The sequence below is a fragment of the Danio rerio genome, chromosome 4 (assembly GCF_049306965.1).
Source record: "Danio rerio strain Tuebingen ecotype United States chromosome 4, GRCz12tu, whole genome shotgun sequence".
Taxonomy (NCBI): domain Eukaryota; kingdom Metazoa; phylum Chordata; class Actinopteri; order Cypriniformes; family Danionidae; genus Danio; species Danio rerio.
In genome coordinates, this window is record NC_133179.1 from 35,997,433 (window position 1) to 36,016,367 (window position 18,935).

At 45.2% G+C, this 18,935-nt stretch overlaps 2 protein-coding genes and 1 non-coding gene across 3 annotated transcripts in view; 2 read left to right on the top strand and 1 right to left on the bottom strand.

Moving 5' to 3' along the window:
• Nucleotides 1-18,935, bottom strand: part of zgc:173607 — a 791,925-nt gene that overhangs the window by 317,289 nt on the left and 455,701 nt on the right. The window lies entirely within an intron of this gene.
• The window catches only part of LOC110439586 (uncharacterized), a 296,328-nt gene that overhangs the window by 73,810 nt on the left and 203,583 nt on the right, over nucleotides 1-18,935 (top strand). The gene's annotated exons all lie outside the window — the stretch shown is intronic.
• Nucleotides 65-228, top strand: LOC137494427 (U1 spliceosomal RNA). The gene has a single exon (XR_011014386.2). It is a non-coding gene; the product is annotated as a U1 spliceosomal RNA (small nuclear RNA).

Here is an 18,935-nt window from a genome sequence, read left to right on the forward strand (position 1 = left end):
CATCACCGCCCTGGAGTACGGCCGATAGAAAACGGCGGCTGCCATTTGCGCCGCCCGGCAACTCATACTTACCTGGCAGGGGAGATACCATGATCAAGAAGGTGGTTCACCCAGGGCGAGGCTTGGCCATTGCACTCCAGCCACGCTGACCCCTGCGAATTCCCCAAATGTGGGAATCTCGACTGCATAATTTCTGGTAGTGGGGGACTGCGTTCGCGCTCTCCCCTGAGCACAGTGGTTCAAGACAGAGTTCAGGCGGTAGCGTCGGACCCGGCTGGAGCGTCGCTTCCCTTTCTTCCTCGCCCTTTGCCCAGCCTCTTTTGCTCCCGTTGAGCTGCGCGCGCCTGTGGAAGGCCTGCCCACCCGTCGCTAGAAGAGTCTGTACAGACGCCGAAAACCACTCGAAAGGTCCCCCCTCAAAGCGGTTTGACCAGGTGAAGGAACACGCAAAGAGAGCCCCCGGTGGCTTTTGTCCGCCAAGCGAGTGTGCCCTGTGGAACGTCAGGATTTTATTTGCCGGCCTGCCGCTGTTACTGACGGAACGAATGCAGACCGTGTGAAAGGTCATCATTTTATCTGCCGTTAAGTAAGCGAACGCTTCTGCTCGGATCAGAGGTAACTTTGTTTCAAGAACTGCAATCTTTTGCAGACGTCTGTGGCGTTTTGGGCAGAGGGACGGTTCTAAACCAATCTGAACCAGAGGCAATTTCGCAGCCAGCCGTCGGTGGTTTCCCGTCTCAGGAATGTAAGGTGCCTGCAGCGGGAGGTTGTTCCGTTAGCGCTTCCGCTTTCGTCAGTGAAGTTCTTTTGCGGAACGTTTGCAGATCCCGTCGTGTTCTTCAAGCTATGTCGTTTGAGCACTGTGCTGATAGGCTGACGTAAGAAAACAGGACACGAAATATACAAGGCGAGAGTGCAAAGCACGGAGCTCTAGGCAAAGGCGGTCAAAGATATAGCCCTTTTCACAGTAATTTGCCGTAATCATGTTACCTGCCGTAATTTCACAATAAAAATATGAATACAACATATTACTGTGATTTTTTCAGTTAAATACTGTGAAAAGATACTAATGTAATTTACTGTGAAAAATTACAGTAACTTGTTGTGAAAACCTGGAAATTTTTTACAGTGTACGCTTTTCGAAGTCCTTCATTTGGCAGCTGATAGACTTCCCTGTGTCACAGCTTCGCTGCCATTATTTTTTCTCGCCTTCAAGGGCATTGTTTCTGTCAATGCTGTGTCGATGCCAACTGAGCTGCGTCCTTCCCTGGTGCTGCGCCTGTTTTAAATAGCTGTCTTAAGCTGTTGGTGTGCTTAAAAAAAAAAAAAAAAAAAGTCAATTTTCACCGGGGGTCTCATTATTCACCTAGAAGGGCAGGGATTTTTCTTCCAGCAGTCTGGTGTCAGCGGCTGGCTACCAGGCTGGTCTTGGAGAAGTTCTCTAGATTCTCGTAGCCTTTCGCAATATACCCTAGGAACGCCTTGATCAATCCTGAAAACTTTCTATTCAGGGACCATAGAAAGCGTATTGACTCAATGTATCTCAATGTGGTATGGAAACAGCTCAAACCAGGACCGCAAAGCACTTCAAAGAGTTGTGCGATTAGCTGAGCGCATCTCAATGTCTGCTCTCCCCTCCTAGCAGGACATCTATCTCAAACTCTGTAAAAATAGAACTGTTAAAATCTGTAAGGACTTAAATCACCCTGGTAATTACCTATTCACTTTGCTTCCATCTGGTAAGCTTTTCCGTAGCTTGATGGCAAAAACTGAGAGACTTAGGAGGAGCTTCTTTCCCCAGGCCATCAGGCTTCTAAATTCTAACCCGGTCTTATACATCACTTGACTTTACGTATATATCACTGTATTAGTCATATCTATAAGCTACCTCATATTGCTGCTATTCTTATTACTTTGTATAATTTTATCATTATTTTTTGCACATATTTTTCTTCTTATTATTTAATTTTTGTTAATCTATACTTGCACTGTCTCTGGAGTGGACCTGACCTTCATTCACTGATGGTAATACTTTGTATTATTATTTATGTGACAAATAAAACTCTTGACCTGACTCGATTCTCGTCAGTTTGGATGAGACGTTTTGCAGACGGCCAGTGGACTCACTTTCCAGTTTATAACCCTCAATCTCTTCCAAGAGCAGGTCTGCAGAAATGGGACGAAAGTCAAAAGTCAGCCTTGATGATATACCCCCACCAGCCTAACAGAAAAGGGCCATAACTATACTCAACTCAGGGCGGGAACATGGTCCGGGTAGGAGTACTTTTGTGATACGTAGGCTTCCAGAGGTCTGGTCTGCGTAGGATCTTTGGCCATCCCTTGCCTGGGGGCCGGGTCGGGGAAGTGGTGCCGGCTGAGCAGCAGACTACCTTCTCCTCCTCTTCCTCCTCCACCAGCTTGCTGAGATCTTTGAGCTGGGACTGGATGCACTCTGTAGTAAGCATGCAGCAAGGTTCTGCACACAGACGCTCGGCATCTGGGCCAACTGGTTCCCAATCATCGTCTTCCAACCACGCTAACCGAGACACCACAGGAACCGCCCATTAATTGGATTGCAACCACGCAACAACTCCTGAGACACAACTCCTGAGTCACTTTTCCATGCTTTGCTCTTCCCATGGCCTCTTTCCGGCCAGAGGCAGAGAGCTCTGCGTGCTGCTTCAGGTGTCTGTCTAGACGGGCCGGTGTTCTGCAACAGCTGGGCACCTGGCACAGCATCTTACGTGTGTCCTTATGGCCAGCGCTGAGCAAGAGCAAAAGCCTCTTCTCTTCCGAGTTTGTCACCTTGTCAACCGCTAACAGGTGCGACAAGAGCCGGCTGTAGACTGAAGCAGAGCGTACATTCAGCCATGACCATCCAAGATCAATGCTGCAGGGAAAAACTTACACACTGAGTGGAATGGTTTAAAAGGAGGCGGCAGAGGCATCCACTTCCGAGTCATGACGCTGGTGACACTTCTTAAAGGGGAAAACATCTACCCCTGAACCAGGGGTATAAACCGATACCTTCAAGATCCCCTTGGTCCAATGCATGGATAAGCTGTTACTACTTTAGGGGGATTTCCCCATTCAAAGGAACCATGTGTGTCCAAGGAACAACGCACCGTTTGGGCAGCTTTACTGCGCCAGCCGTTGGAGCTTTTACACAGCCTTATTCTTTCTCTTTCTCACAAAGGGATGGTATGAGCCCCATCGAACACGCACCATTTTGGCAGCTTTACTGTGCCAGCCGTGGGAGCTTTTGCACAGCTTTTTTTCCTTCTCTTTCCCACAAAGGGATGGTATGAGCCCTATCAAACACGCACCTTTTTGGGCAGCTTTACTGCACCAGCCGCTGAAGCTTGAGCACTGCTTTTCCTTTTTCAAAGGGTTTAGTAGAACCCCACCAAACACACACACACCTTTTTGGGCAGCTTTACTGCGCCAGCCATGGGAGCTTTTGCACGGCTTTTCCCTTTTTCAAATAGAATCGTAGAACCTGATCGAACATGCACTTTTTCAGGACATTTAGTGGGCGTCATTGTGCCCACCAGTCATTAGACCAGTCATCTTCCAACTGGACCATGATAGCTTGCTAGAAAGACCAACAATCCCACAAACTGGCCTAGTCGTTCCAGACGCTTGCTAGAAAGACCCACCACTCTGCAAACTCACTGCACTAGCTCTCACTTGACCAAAGCTTGCCCGGGGACCCACACTCTTCCCAGGGAGCCAGGGTCCACGTTAGGGGGGCTGGAACCACTGAGCTCAATATCCCACAAATCACACCCCTTCTGCCCAGGGACCCACACCCTTTCTGGGGCCATCGCCAGCCCCACAGGGTTCTCTTGATTGACACCTGTTCTCCAGCAGTGCCTGAGCACCCCACTTTTAAGCCCGGGAACATGGATTTAGAGAAAAAGCATGTGCTAGTTGTTCTGTTGGTGACCCACCTGGCTCTGGGGCACCACCCTCTCCACCACCTTAATGTACTGTGGTTCAGACAGCTGGGGTGCACCAGCCTTTCCCAGTTCCACTACCTATGGCAGTGCTCAAATTTCGAGGTGGCTGGGGTGCACCAATGACGCGTAGTTCTAGCAACAGATGATATAGGAGTTCTGTGTTAACCTTGCTCGGTTGGCAGGGTTCGAACGTGTTTGCTGGGGCAGCTAGTCTACGTACAGACCCCTTGGTTCTTTCCCAACTATGCCAGGATGCACGACCAAATGCTCGCCCGAAACGGATGCAACTGCTCGGGCAGATGGCTTGGCCATAGACCCCTGCTTCTTTCCCATTGAGCCAGGATGCGCAACCAAAGGCTCGCGGGAAACAGATGCACCTGCTTGGGCAGATCAGCCTGGTTATAGCTCCCCTGGTTCTTTCCTATTTTGCCAGAACGCACAGCCAAAGGCTCGCAGGAAACAGACACAGCTGCTCAGGCAGACGGCTTGGCCATTGATCCCCTGCTTTTTTGCCATTGAGCCAGGACCCACGGCTGACGGCTTGCAAGAAACAGACACACTTACTCGGGCAGACCAGCCTGCCCTTAGACCACCTGCTTTTTTCCATTGTGCCAGGAAGCGCGGTCAAAGGCTAGCGGGAAATGGATGCACCTGCTCGGTCAGACCAGCCTGGCCTTAGAGCCCCTGCTTTTTTCCCAATCGTGCCAAGAGGTGCGGCCGAAGGCTCGCGGGAAATGGACACACCTGTTCAGGCAGACCAGCCTGGCCTTAGAACCCCCTGGTTTGTTTAACCGCACAACTATCAACAAACAAAGTCCACAATTTCACGCCGTCCCCAAAATCCTGATGGCAGGTCAGAGGCATTTGGCATCAGGCACGTACTTCCAGGCGCAGGATATCTTGACAGGTTGGTCAGGAAAGATTGTTTCCCACCGGCAGTGGTGGAAAGAGTACTGAGAAAGCATACTTAAGTAAAAGTACCATTACTTGCATAAAAAATATAGTTAGAGTAGAGTAAATGTACCTGTTGTAAACATTACTCAAAGTAGGAGTAAAAAGTAGCCCTTTTAAAAGTACTCATGAGTAGTGAATACTGAGTATTATGCTGTTAAAAGTTGATACATTTACATGTAATTTGTTGATGTGTGTAAGCCTAACATTCTGTAGAAAAGCAAACTCATAAAACTTGTCTTCGATGTTCATCGTGCTCTGAATGAGCGTTATAACTGTAGTGTAGCGTGTAACTGCTTCATTCTGGAGGGTTAAAAAAAAACCCAGACTCGTCTATGGGAGTCGATTCTTGTCTTCAAGTCAATTCCAGCACAATGTCCATTGAGGAATAGAGGAATCGACTATTTTGGAGTCGACACTCTAATCCCTAAGCAACGGCACTCAATCTGGCTGTCAACAAAGCTGCTCATGCGGCTGCTTTCGCCAATTTCAGGTAAGTTTAGTCCTTAAAAGCACTCGAATATTACATACAGCTGTTCCCGACTCTTTTCTTACTGGTAATTGACATTTGTGTTGAATATTTATTTTATAGTGATGGTTAGAGTGTGTAAAAACTCTGTTAGCGCCTTGGCATAGTAATGGGCTTTTGTTTGTAAAATTTTTAGCTTTTAATGACAATGTTTTGTTATCAATGTTTATTAGGAGGTCGTGTAGTAAATAACCTAAAATATCTACTGTACTGTCAAACACGAATTGAAACCCCTTGTGGAAAAACAGCTTAAACCTGCCAACCAGTTTAGACAATTTTAAGCTGTTTTTTTCTGCAGGAACATTAGTACATACTTTCACTGTAACGACAAACTAATACAGCTTTTAAAAAGTACTTTGTGATTTCAGGACTGACACAATTACCCTCACAACAGAATAGAAGAGATTTCTAAAAACCTGATGGGAACTAGCTGATCACAGAGATGGAGGAAACATGGGTAATACAAGAAAACTTATTAAACAAAAATGTTTGATTAGTGTGTTAAGGCGCATTGTTGGAGCGTTGCTATTTTGAGTAAAAAAAGTTTTAAAAATTCGTAAAAAAATTCAATTTGGTATACGAAATGCATTTTTTCTGTTTGGAATAGAACACTCATTTGAGGGATGGTGGGTCTCTAGCACGACAAAGTCAGTTTGAGCAGGATGGTGGGTCTCTAGCACGACAAAGTCAGTTTGAGGGAATGGTGGGTCACTAGCACAAGTCAGTTTGAGGGGGATGGTGGGTCTCTAGCACGACAAAGTCAGTTTGAGGGGGATGGTGGGTCTCTAGCACGACAAAGTCAGTTTGAGGGGGATGGTGGGTCCTAGCATGACAAAGTCAGTTTGAGGGAATGGTGGGTCACTAGCACGACAAAGTCAATTTGAGGGGATGGTGGGTCTCTAGCACGACAAAGTCAGTTTGAGGGGGATGGTGGGTCTCTAGCATGACAAAGTTAGTTTGAGGGGATGGTGGGTCACTAGCACGACAAAGTCAATTTGAGAGGATGGTGGGTCACTAGCACGACAAAGTCAGTTTGAGGGTGATGGTGGGTCTTTGGAACAACCGCTGGCAAACTTATGGATGCGATCACCGGGGGAGTTGATTAGACCCAGGCCCAAGCCCACCATGACCTTCCCGAATAAAGACCACCTTTCTCAGCATGTCCCCCGCCCCCCGAGCCTTTGGAAGCCTTGAACCCGCAAGCCTACCCATTCCCGGACCACGTCCTCACACTGAGTTAAGTATTTTTATAGCACTTTGCTGTTGGGCTGGTGGGGTTATGTCGTCGTTTCTGCTGACTCTTGGTTGTCCCCTTTCTGCAGACCTGCTTTTGGGGGAATTTGAAGGCTTCCAACTGGGCAGCGAGCCTACCGCCCGCCTACGGAACAACATCACTTCCAAGCTGGGCAGTATCAAGACTTTTCTGGGATACATGGCAAAAGGCACCGCGGAGCCAGAGTACTTCCTTTTTCTCAATCAGCCAGCCCGAATCCGAGCTTGGCCTGCCCTGCTGGGCCGCACGCGGATGACCGAGCCAATGAGACAGCACTATCTAAAAAACCTAGCCCAGTTTCTAGACTACCTCTCAGAAACCCCGCCGGCCTCCTGCCGCCTCTCCAGCATGGCCCTGGTACTGATTCGCAGGGAGGTCAGAGCTCTCATTTGCGGCAAACGCCGGCATTTCATCGTGTACAAGGTCAGAACCAAGCAGGCGAAGGAAAGCAGACTAATCTCTAAGGCCAGCCTGGTACGCTGTCCCCAGACCGCTGGAAGGAACATCCCTGCCCTCCTAAGTAAGTGATCTATCCGCCGGTCAGCATTTCCACCTTTTCGTTTCTCCGTTTCTGCTCCAAGGCACCAGCAGCTCTTGGTTAAATCAGCCACGTCAGCCAGCCCCCCCTTCCCCCCCAAATGGAATAAGAAGAGCGGGCTGACGTGGCTGGTTTAACTGGGTTACCAAAAGAGCTGCTGGTGACCTGGAGCAGAAATTGGTGTTCTTATTTCCCCTTTGCTTTAGGCCACCAACAGCTTTTGGTTAAACCAGCCACGTCAGTCTGAAGGGAGGGCAGACTGACGTGGCTGGTTTAGCTGGGTGAACCAAGAGCTGCTGGTGACCCGGAGCAGAATATGATTATTCCCGCCCCCTCCTTTTATTTTAGGGCTCCAACGGCTCTTGTTAAACCATAGTTAAACCATTGGTGGTCTAATTTGTCTAACCTTACTGCCTTCATCAGATAGCCTGGAGTCCAACCCAAACACTGTAGTATCAGGTTAACTACTGAGGTAGGAACCTTGTGTAGGTGTTTGTTGAAGGGGGAGCATTAAAGCCGTGGGTTTAATAGACATACTGTGTGGTCCTTCTGATGTGCCTCCTAGAAAGGTTATAGTGTACATATTAACCACTTAACATTGTGTCAGAAGCAAAAACGTAATATTAACGGATGTCGAACAAATAAGAGACAACACAGTACGCAGGCTATTTGTTTCTCTCTGCCGTTTACTGAAAGCTCGGGGCTAATGCTAGCGAGCTCACAGACTGCAAAATGAATCAGTTTCAAGTTTCTCCACCAGAGAAGTTTATATTTAAAGCAGAAGACTTGACTAAATGTATTAAACGCTTTAACAGATTCCGCATCACATCTGGATTGGAGACGCAAGCGGATAAAAATCAAGTAAATCCGCTAATTTATACAATAGGGGAGGAGGCGGTGGATATATTGTTTTCCCTGCACCTCAGCCCAGTGCAAGCGAGTGTATGGAAGTTTTTTCCTAACAAAATTAAAATGAAAATTCAAATGCTTAAAAGATCAAATGATAAATCAAATGCTCAAACTATAAATCAAATGCTCCAACCGACATTGCAAATGATAAATCAAATGCTCAAACTGACTCTGCAAATGATAAATCAAATGCTCAAACGGACTTTGCAAATGGTGAATCAAATCCTCAAACCGACTCCTCAAATGATAAATCAAATCCTCAAACTGACATCGCAAATGATAAATCAAATCCTCAAACTGACATCGCAAATGATAAATTAAATCCTCAAACTTACATCGCAAATGATAAATCAAATCCTCAAACTGAGATCGCAAATGGTGAATCAAATGCTCAAACTATAAATCAAATCCTTAAACAGACATTGCAAATGGTGAATCAAATGCTCAAACAACTCTGCAAATGGTGAATCAAATCCTTAAACGACTCCGCAAATGGTGAATCAAATGCTAAAACTGACATCGCAAATGGTGAATCAAATGCTCAAACAGACATCGCAAATGATAAATCAAATGCAAATGAGGTGTCAATCAACCAGCATTGGCGGAGCTTTAAGGCGGAAGAGTTTGTTGTTGACAACAACCGGTAGCGCTACGACTTTTTCAAGGCGTTCAGATTTGCGTGCACTATTCCACGTCGTATCCGTATAAACTCGTGAAAGAGAAAGCGAGAAATCTCCTACTGCTTCTGTCCACATTCTGAAGTGTTCATCAGATGGGTACATCTATCACAGAAGGCCACGAAAAACCATACGGCAAGATGATAAAAAAAAGTTACATAACTGACGTTACAAGCGCAACTTTAAATAAATGGCAGGTTTAATAAATCATAATTTAAATTAATATTTTATTACATAACCCAGATAGCAAAATACACTCGGGCCAGTTCCGGCTAGATTGTCGCCTGCCGGAGACTTACCCCTCGGCCCAACTTCGGCTGCCGGACTCGGGCCGGATGCCTGTGGACTCACTGCCTGATTCCGGCCCGAATCAAGCGGGCCAGATGCGGCGCGTGATTTTTTTTCCCAAACCAGTTAAGCGCAAACCACGCCCCCTACGCGAAAACCCCACCCCGCAGCTAGGACACGCTCGATTTCATTGGTCAACGTTGTTACTTGTGGCCTGAGAAAGAAGTTCAGAGTGCACACATCAATCAAGGTCGTCGTTGATGGATCCGTCGTTGACAAACGGTAAACACTTCTTTTTGATAATGTGTAATATTAGTAATTTAATACTTGGAGATGTGAGTGTATGTTTTTATTCTTTTTTTATAGTTTTAATTAATTTTTTTGTCTTTATGTTATTATCTTTGATCGCCCTCAGGAGAGCATGATTGCTTATGTAGTGGTGAAGACCAAGCTGTCGATCTAAAGGTAAAAAAAAACATATTGTTTTTTCATTTAACACACAAATATAGTACACACAGTCTTTCAAAAGTTTGGGACCAGCAAGAATTGTAATCTTGTTTATAGAAGGATGCTTTCTATTCTTCCAAAATACAGAATGAAAAACTGTGATATTGTGAATTATTATTAGAAGTTAAAATAATGCGTTTCTTATTGACTGAAAACTAATTTGTTTAGACTGTTTCCAACAATGATAATAAATCAGCATTTATAATGATTTCTGAACTATGATGTGACACTTAAGACTATAGTGATAATGCTGAAAATTCAGCTTTTCAGAAAACTCAGAATAAATTATTGATTTACATTGAAATATAAAATTCCATTAACATTTCTGAATAATGCAGCTTTCTGTATTTTTATTAAAGTGAATGCAGCCTTGATGAACAAAAAAACTAATGATAATGTTGATCTCAAACGTTTGAACAGCATTTAGAAATTAGATTTTTAAATTATTATTATTATTGTTGTAATAAACTTGGCCTATTGTTAATTGTTTAAATGCTTATGGGTGAACAGTCTTTCAGGTAAATTATTTTTACTTTTACAGAACTGGTTGCCTCCTGGGTAAAAATACCACTTTTGCACCTATTGCTTAGCCAGTACAAACAGTGAATCACATTTGGACCACACAAGTTTTGAAGCAATTCTAAGAATTGCATTGACAGACATTTATGAAGTAAAGGAATGGGTGAAAAAGCTTAGTGGGTCATCAGGAGTGAGTTGGAGAGTGGCAGTGACGAAACCTAAAAAGGGACAACGTGTGCTTTATAAGGTAATGTGAAATCAGTTCATTCTTTTTCACACTATATAAATGTAGTACACTGAAAATAACATTGCAGTAAATATTTTAAACATACATAATTCTACTGTTCAAAACATTTTAGATTCTTCACACAAACTGAGATGTTTATTAATATATTTAGCTTTAGTGTGCCAGTTAAAAATATTAGTTAACCCTGACTTTTAAAATGGTTTGTAATAGTCCAGTGACATTTTTACTCTTGTGATGGCTCCAGTATTTGTATAAACCTAGGACAGGTCCAATGGATAGATAGATTTTTATATACACAGCCAAAGTGATTCTGAAATCATATAGTCTCAGCCTCAGATATCATGCCAAGCAACTTCTGATGCATACAGCACACTTTTCTGGAAACACTTTTGAAGATTCTCAGTTGTCCTCTGATTGGTTTAAATATACAGGATTTCTGTGAGGCTACAGCCCACCTGGAAACAAGTCTGTGCAGATAAAATGGCTGCAATGTTCATATTGATGACAGTCCTCATTGATAAACATACAACTTTCTGAGACATTAAGTGATTTACAGCCTGCATACCTGTCTGTTATTTTGAGGATCATTTTGTGATGATGGGCATTTATTAATTTGATTTAAATGCTGGATTATTAAAAGTATCATAGATTTACTGCATAAAAGCTTTAACCCATGATATCGACAAACATGCAGGTATGCTTGTGTGTGTGTGTCTTTTTTTCTAATGGCAGTGAAAATCTTCAAATATTCTGTCATTTTGGTCATAAAGATAAGAGAAAGACTATTCAAAGCAGTAACTTTTTTTATTTGTGGATACTCACAAAAACATCAAAACCTTGCTTTTATAGAATAAAGTAAACTTTCACATCTCATCTGAGGGGATTTTTATGTAAAAGTACTTTATCAAAATAATGAATGAATCTGAGAACAAAGTCTACATAAATGTCGTACAGATTTCCTATATAATTTGCTGACAGATCTTAGAATACTGCTGCATCATTGTTGTGACCCTTTGATATTTGTGAATGTAAAATAAAAATATCTAACATTTGTGCACACTTCTGTACACATTTAAACATTCATATTTTCCATAGGCTCATTACAGGTGCCAGCACAATGTTCCTGTTCGATCAGGCACGGCTAATCAACGACGGCTGTCAAAAAATACATGCTGTGGGGCAAAAATGGTCTGCACTCTGGTAAAGACTGTAGACAAAAGGGGAGGATCAAGTAGGTGAGTTAGAAGTGTCAAAATTGGATTAATAAGTTTTTGAAAGTTTCTTTGTGTGATTTGGTTTTGTTTTTTAGGAGCAATGATCCCCATATTCCCGACTACCCAACCTCTGTGCGCTTGTACAATGTGCATAATCATAACATATTTGTTGCGGAGGCACTGAGGCACAAGGATGTAGGGTTCTCTGTAGTTGAGACCCTGACTCAATTATTTGAGATTGGGCACAGCCCAACATCAGCTCTGGCTGTAATTAAAAGTGATCTGTTGGCTGAACATGGCAACAAGTATGTATATGCCTCAGCCAACCGTGCAATCTGCCCAGACCTTCAGTTTTGCTACAGGTATGTTACATTTTACTCTGTGTAAATCAATAGCTTTTACAGACTTAGCAGACAAGGGTGTATTGATTTATGTGGGTAACAATTATTTTGTGATTTCTGCTGTGCTACATTTTAATTGTAATTGTTGTTATTGCACTATACATACAGTATGGCTTTTGATCTGTATCATTGCATTTTGTTGTGTTTTATTTCCTAGTCAATATTTTGTATGCCTGTCAGGGAAAAAATAACTTCTATTTATATTCAATTAAATAGATTTTATTCTATTGTGCTTTTGTTGTGTATATAATGACATAGATGAAGAAATAAAAGCCATAGCAATATTTCAAATTGTGAAACATTACAGCATATTGGTGTAGCTATAAATACAAATTAAAACTAATTGTCGGGGTTTTTTGTGACTACTTTGTCTCCCTCTTGTGTATTATCATTTGTATGCTGTTTCACCTGTTATCAATTTGCTTGTTTTCCCGTCCCCATTCCTCTCACCTGTTCTCCCTGATTATTGTAACTATTTAGTCTCCCCTTCTCCCTTGTTCTGTGCTAGTGAATTGATTCTGTGTTCAAAGAGTTATGTGTGCTACTGGTTCTCGCTGTTCTCAAGAAATCTACGCATTTAAATCCGTCTCGTCTCGTCTAGTTCAGTGTTATTGATCTTTACCACTCATCATCCGTTTATCTGTGCTCTGGCTCACCTCTGCTCTGCCCACAGTCCACGATCGTGTGAGGTCTCATCTTCCCGGCTCCCTGAGGTCTGTTCCCCACTTTTCTACTAACCCAAGAGGGTATATTTGAGTTTGATCAGTCCTACTACGCCCGGAGGAGGGTCGATTACTGACTGCCTGTGTTTTTGGAGTGATTGTTTTCCTACTGCCCAGAGGAGCAAAAGATTGTTGATTTATTTCTGTTCAATAAATCCTTTGAACTTCTCCCTTGCGCTTGGGTCTCCATATTTCCTGACAGAATTCACTAGCCAAACCATGGACCCAGCGAGGGAGTCTCCTATCCGCTCTGCGGTCGAACATCAAGGAGCGATGTTGGGCAGACACGCCGAAGAACTCAGCGCTGCAAGACACGCTGTAGAGGGCCTGGCCGCGCAAGTAGCGGACCTATCCAGTCAAATTCACACGTTACGTCATAACCCGGGATTCCCACAACCGACCCGCCTTTCCTCGGAGCCGAGGGTCAATAATCCATCCACGTACGCGGGTGAGCCAACACAGTGCCGTGCTTTTCTCACCCAATGTGAGGTTGTGTTTACCCTGCAGCCCTACACGTATGCTGAGGATCGAGCCCGTGTCGCATACGTCATCTCTCTCCTCTCGGGCAGAGCGAGGGAATGGGGTACCTCTTTGTGGGAGGCCGAGTCGGAGATTTGTACACACTTTGACGCCTTTAAGGAGGAGATGCTGAAGGTCTTCGATCGTTCGGTTCATGGCCGGGAAGCGTCACGTCTCTTATCCACTCTCCGCCAGGGTCACCGGCCCGTAACCGATTATGCGATTGAGTTTCGCACCCTCTCCACTACTTGCGGGTGGAATGAAGCCGCCCTTTCTGCTCGCTTTCTGGATGGGTTGAACGCCCTGTTAAAGGATGAACTCTACGCTCACGATCTTCCCGTCGATCTGGACTCTCTGATTGAGCTCTCCATTCGGATGGACAAGCGCCTGGCGATGCGTAGACGCGCTCGCTCTCCTCACACTGACGTCAGAGGGGTTTCCCCATCGCAGGACTCCAAACCTTTCGAGAGGCGCGCATCCTCCTCGGTGCCCATGGAGGTGGGAGGGGTTCACCTGTCTCCCTCCAAGAGACAACGACGTATTCATCTGGGTTTGTGCCTCTACTGCGGAGGTTCTGGGCATCGTTTTTCCGTGTGCCCAGTAAAAGCCAACGCTCGCCAGTGAGTCGGGACCTCATGGCGAGCGCTTCCACACAGTCCCCTAACGCCCCGACTAGGACCTTGTTACCCATCACACTTTGCTGGGAGGGGTCCTCAGTTTCCTGCTCCGCGCTGCTGGATTCCGGCGCGGAAGAAAGTTTCATTGATGAGTCTTTTGCCGCTAAACATAAGGTGCCACTCCAGCCACTTAGGGATCCGCCCACTGTGTATGCCCTAGATGGTCGTGTATTGTCTAGAGTGTTCACTCCACCTCTCCGGTGAGTTTACATGTTTCTGGCAATCATCGAGAGACTTTAACTTTTTTTGTTATTTGTTCCCCCGCTACACCTATAGTTTTGGGCCACTCTTGGCTAGTTAAACATAATCCTCAAATAGACTGGATTAAGGGGTCTATTGTATCATGGAATTTGTCCTGTCAGAGATATCAGGTGTTCCTGAAGTTTACCACGATCTGCGAGCGGTCTTCAGTAAGTCCCGAGCCGAGACCCTTCCTCCTCACAGACCATATGACTGCAGTATTGACCTCCTCCCAGGTACCACTCCACCTCGGGGGCGTCTCTTCGCCTTGTCCGCACCCGAAAGAGAGGCGCTCGATAAATATTTATCCGAGTCTCTAGCCGCGGGTACTATAGTTCCGTCATCCTCCCCAGCCGGTGCTGGTTTCTTTTTTGTCAAAAAGAAAGATGGGTCTTTACGCCCATGCATTGACTACTGCGGACTTAATGAGATCACTATTAAGAATAAGTACCCTTTACCGCTTATGTCTACTGCCTTCGATATCCTTCAAGGGGCTCGCATTTTTACCAAATTAGACTTGCGCAACGCTTATCACCTTGTGCGAATTAAGGCCGGGGATGAGTGGAAATCGGCGTTTAATACACCCTTTGGTCACTTTGAATACCGGGTTCTTCCCTTCGGGCTGGTAAACGCTCCTGCTGTATTTCAGGCACTCATAAATGACGTACTTCGCGATATGCTCAATATTTTTGTCTTCGTCTATTTAGATGACATCCTCATCTTTTCGCCAGATTTACCTACTCACATCCAACATGTACGCCGTGTACTCCAACGTCTATTAGAGAACCGTCTTTTCGTCAAGTCAGAAAAGTGTGATTTTCATACTCGCTCTGTCCCGTTTCTCGGATATATAATCTCGGATAAGGGCGTTAGCATGGACCCCGCAAAGCTTCGCGGCGTTATCGATTGGCCCATTCCTGAGTCTCACGTCGCTCTCCAACGTTTCTTGGGTTTTTCCAATTTTTATCGCCGCTTTATTCGTAACTTTAGCCAGATCGCTGCTCCTCTCACGGCGCTTACATCGGCCAAGACTCGTTTCGAATGGTCTGATTCTGCGCAACAGGCGTTCGACCGTCTCAAAAGGATGTTCGCATCCGCCCCTATTCTCATCACCCCCGATCCCGAGAGACAATTCATAGTGGAGGTTGACGCCTCCGATGTAGGTGTTGGCGCCGTACTTTCCCAACGCTCCGCAGAAGATAACAAGGTTCACCCGTGCGCTTTCTTTTCGCATCGTCTCACTCCGGCTGAGCGCAACTATGATGTCGGTAATCGCGAACTTCTCGCCGTCCGTCTCGCGCTTGGTGAATGGCGTCACTGGCTTGAGGGTGCCTCTATCCCATTTGTTGTATGGACGGATCACCGCAACCTCGAATATATTCGATCTGTGAAAAGGCTTAACGCACGTCAAGCTCGTTGGGCACTATTTTTCAATCGGTTCAATTTCACCATTTCTTATCGCCCGGGCACCAAGAATATCAAACCGGATGCACTCTCCCGTCAATTTACGGTTTTAGAGGATAAACCTCTCCCCGAACCCATCATACCTATTGATATGGTAGTAGGGGCCGTATCCTGGGGTATCGAGAACTCTGTTAAAAGAGCGCTCACTCGCACCCAAGCTCCTCGTAACTGTCCGTCGGGTAAGCTCTTTGTCACCAGACCCTTACGCGCTGCTGTCCTCTGTTGGGGACACACTTCTAAATTAACAGCTCATCCAGGCATTAGGAGGACGTTAGCCGTCATCCGTCAACGTTTCTGGTGGCCCGCGATGATTCAAGACGTCCGACGTTTTGTCAAATCTTGCCACGTTTGCGCGCAGAATAAATCCAGTAATTCCGCTACCACCGGATTATTGCGACCACTCCCTATCCTGTCTCGTCCCTGGTCGCATATTGCGCTTGACTTCATAACGGGTCTTTCCCCGTCTAAGGGCAATACTGTTATTCTCACTGTTGTTGATCGCTTTTCTAAAGCGGCCCACTTTATCCCGTTGCCCAAGCTCCCTTCCGCCCGTGAAACAGCGCAAGTTATTATTAACAACGTGTTCAGAATTCACGGGTTACCTGTTGATGTCCTATCCGACCGCGGTTCGCAATTCACTTCACAATTCTGGAGAGAATTCTGCAGACAGCTTGGGGCTTCCGTTAGTCTATCTTCAGGGTATCATCCCCAGACTAATGGCCAGACCGAAAGAGCTAATCAAGATCTAGGTCGAATACTTCGTTGTCTTGCCGCTCGTAACCCCTCTTCGTGGTGTGAACAATTGCCGTGGGCTGAGTACGCGCATAATTCGCTACCGTCCTCATCTACCGGGTTATCACCATTTTCTTGTTGTCTCGGTTATCAACCGCCTCTTTTTCCTACTCAGGAAAGAGAGACAGCTGTTCCTTCGGTTCAAGCGTTTATACAACGCTGTAGGCGCACTTGGGAGAGTACGGTGTCCGCGCTCCGCCGCTCTGGGGAACATATTCGGCGCTCTGCCAATCGTCACCGCACTCGTGCCCCTCGTTACGTCTGTGGGCAAAAGGTTTGGCTTTCCACTCGTAATCTTCCCCTTAAAGCCCCGTCTCGTAAATTGGTACCTCGCTTTATTGGTCCGTTCACTATTGATAAGATCATTAATCCAGCAGCTATCCGTCTTAAATTACCTTCCTATTTGCAACGCATCCACCCAGTGTTTCATGTGTCCTGTATCAAACCCGCTTTTCACTCTTCCTATAGTTCCCCTCCCTCCCCCTCTCCCCCCATTGTCGTCGATAGTCCTCCTATCTACAAGGTACGGAGGTTGCTTGATGTAAGGCGCCGGGGTCGTGGTCAGCAGTTTCTGGTCGATTGGGAGGGATATGGTCCTGAGGAGAGAAGCTGGATACCGTCTCGGGACATCCTGGACCGCTCGCTCATCGAGGATTTCTTTCGCTCTCGCCAGTCTTTCTCCTCTGGTGCACCAGGAGGCGCTTCTTGAGAGGGGGGAATACTGTCGGGGTTTTTTGTGACTACTTTGTCTCCCTCTTGTGTATTATCATTTGTATGCTGTTTCACCTGTTATCAATTTGCTTGTTTTCCCGTCCCCATTCCTCTCACCTGTTCTCCCTGATTATTGTAACTATTTAGTCTCCCCTTCTCCCTTGTTCTGTGCTAGTGAATTGATTCTGTGTTCAAAGAGTTATGTGTGCTACTGGTTCTCGCTGTTCTCAAGAAATCTACGCATTTAAATCCGTCTCGTCTCGTCTAGTTCAGTGTTATTGATCTTTACCACTCATCATCCGTTTATCTGTGCTCTGGCTCACCTCTGCTCTGCCCACAGTCCACGATCGTGTGAGGTCTCATCTTCCCGGCTCCCTGAGGTCTGTTCCCCACTTTTCTACTAACCCAAGAGGGTATATTTGAGTTTGATCAGTCCTACTATGCCCGGAGGAGGGTCGATTACTGACTGCCTGTGTTTTTGGAGTGATTGTTTTCCTACTGCCCAGAGGAGCAAAAGATTGTTGATTTATTTCTGTTCAATAAATCCTTTGAAGTTCTCCCTTGCGCTTGGGTCTCCATATTTCCTACACTAATTCAGTTTAGTTCAGTTTAGTATAAATATCACTGTTAAAGTTCAAATTAATTCTGAACAATTACCCAATTAGATCTTCTGTCACTGTTAAAGGCCTATTCACTGCAAATGACTCTAAATTAAATTATTTATTACATTACAATTTAAATACTTGAGTATGTTTTTAGCCAGATACGTTTACCTTATACACATATTTACTTTTAACACCTCTGTTTGCAGACTTTATCAAAAATTGAACAAACAAGAATTTGGAGAGCAAAGTGGTGAGGGAATGCTAGCAGCTTTGGAAAGACAGGTAGAATCTTACAATGCAGCCTGTAATGACACCTGCAGCAAGCTTCAAATGTCCTCCGCAGGAACACCACTTGTAGCGATTTGTTCCCCTTTAATGAAACGAACACACAGTCTCTCCAATAGTGGAGAAATGTGTTTTATGGATTCATCAGGTAACATGGACCGGGAGGACTGCAGAGTCTTTCTCCTTCTTACACATACCTGTGCTGGTGGACTTCCTCTAGGGATAGTGATAACACATTCAGAAGATGAGAAGACAATTAGTGAGGGACTGGAGCTGCTGAAGTCCTTAATGAAAAATGATGCCTTCGGAGGGCGTGGTGAGGCAGGTCCTCGTGTGTTTCTTACAGATGACTCAAAGGCAGAAAAGGGAGCTATAGCACAGGTTTTTCCTGAAGCCACACAACTGCTCTGCATATTTCATCTTCTGCAGGCTGTGTGGCGGTGGTTGTGGACCAAAGACCACAAAGTTGAGATGAAGGACAGACAGACACTTTTCACCATAGTAAAAGACATGCTTTATGCCAGGGAAATGAGTACCGTTGAAATACTCTATCAGCAAGCCATTGCCAACCCTTTGACCACAAGGTAGAGATAATAATTGGCGGCAATAGGTGGCTTAAGTGTTGTAGTTGTATTCTGATACTTTCATGTTTGAGATGGTTTAAGTTTATTATATTTATTAATTTCATTTGTAATTACATTACAGATACAGCAAGTTTCTGACCTATCTACAGAGTCTTTACAGTCGACGGAAGAGTTGGGCTTTTAGCTACAGGAAGGACCTGCCAACACGTGGAAACCAAACAAATAACTATGTGGAAGCTGCAATGCGTGTCTTGAAAGACAAAATACTTCAGAGGACGAAAGCATTTAATCTGCCTCAATTGTTCAACCTTTTCATCACTC